Here is a 1,156-nt window from a genome sequence, read left to right as displayed (position 1 = left end):
AATATATAAAAATTATTATCAAAATTTTTTTTTCGAAATCAATTTAAAAACACTTTCATCTTATTCCTTGTCGGTTCCTGATTCCAAAAATATATAGATATGATATGTTTGGATTAAAAACACGCTCACAAAATTAAAACGAAGAGAGGTACAGAAAAGCGTGACTATCCTTCTCAGCGCAACGAATACCCCGCTCTTCTTGTCAATTCCACGGGCACTGCCTTTGCCACGGGCGGTGGAGTGACGATGCTACGAGTATACGGTCTTGCTGCGTTCAGTTTCATTCTGTGAGTTCGACAGCTACTTGACTAAATATTGTATTTTCGCCTTACGCGACTTGTTTCTTATGCTATGGAATAGCATAATGATTAAATACACGTGTAATAAATATTTCATACACGTGTAAGAAATGGTTAAATACACGTGTAAGAAATGTTTATTACGCGTGTATTTAATCATTTCGTACACGTGTATGACATTTTTATTACACGTGTATTAATCATTAATTACACGTGTATTAATTATTTATTACACGTGTACTAATCATTTTTTACACGTGTAATGGTTATGAGCCAAACGGCTTTCCATAGAATGGTGTGTGTCTGTGAGTGTATGTTTACGAGCGCGTGTATGCTTTGTAAGGGAGTATCGCCCTGTTTTGTTTACGGATTACGGATTACGAATGGAAAGCGCCTTCATGACAAATGTAGAAAAACGTAGCAATAGCGGCTTACTAGTGTTTGAAAACAGCATGGTTAATTTAAACAATGATGGGAGTGGAGAGAGAGAGAGAGAGAGAGAGAGAGAGAGAGAGAGAGAGAGAGAGAGAGAGAGAGAGAGAGAGAGAGAGAGAGAGAGAGAGAGAGAGAGAGAGATGGATGGATAGATGGATGGATGTTTTATTGTTCTAATCAATGAGTTGATTTTGACAATTTTCAGACAAATGAAATTGGTGCATAAAACGAAATTAATAAGGGTGAGATACATTGGGCTTTAAACATAGAGAGAGAGAGAGAGAGAGAGAGAGAGAGAGAGAGAGAGAGAGACTGACAGACAGACAGACAGACAGACATACAGACATACAGTAGCATCAGTCCTACAACAAGAAAATAATTACCCGATGCATGCCCGTACAATTGTCTATTTGTAGGCACCA

The sequence above is a fragment of the Littorina saxatilis genome, linkage group LG17 (genome assembly GCF_037325665.1).
Source record: "Littorina saxatilis isolate snail1 linkage group LG17, US_GU_Lsax_2.0, whole genome shotgun sequence".
Classification (NCBI taxonomy): domain Eukaryota; kingdom Metazoa; phylum Mollusca; class Gastropoda; order Littorinimorpha; family Littorinidae; genus Littorina; species Littorina saxatilis.
Note: the sequence above shows the minus strand (reverse complement) of the source record.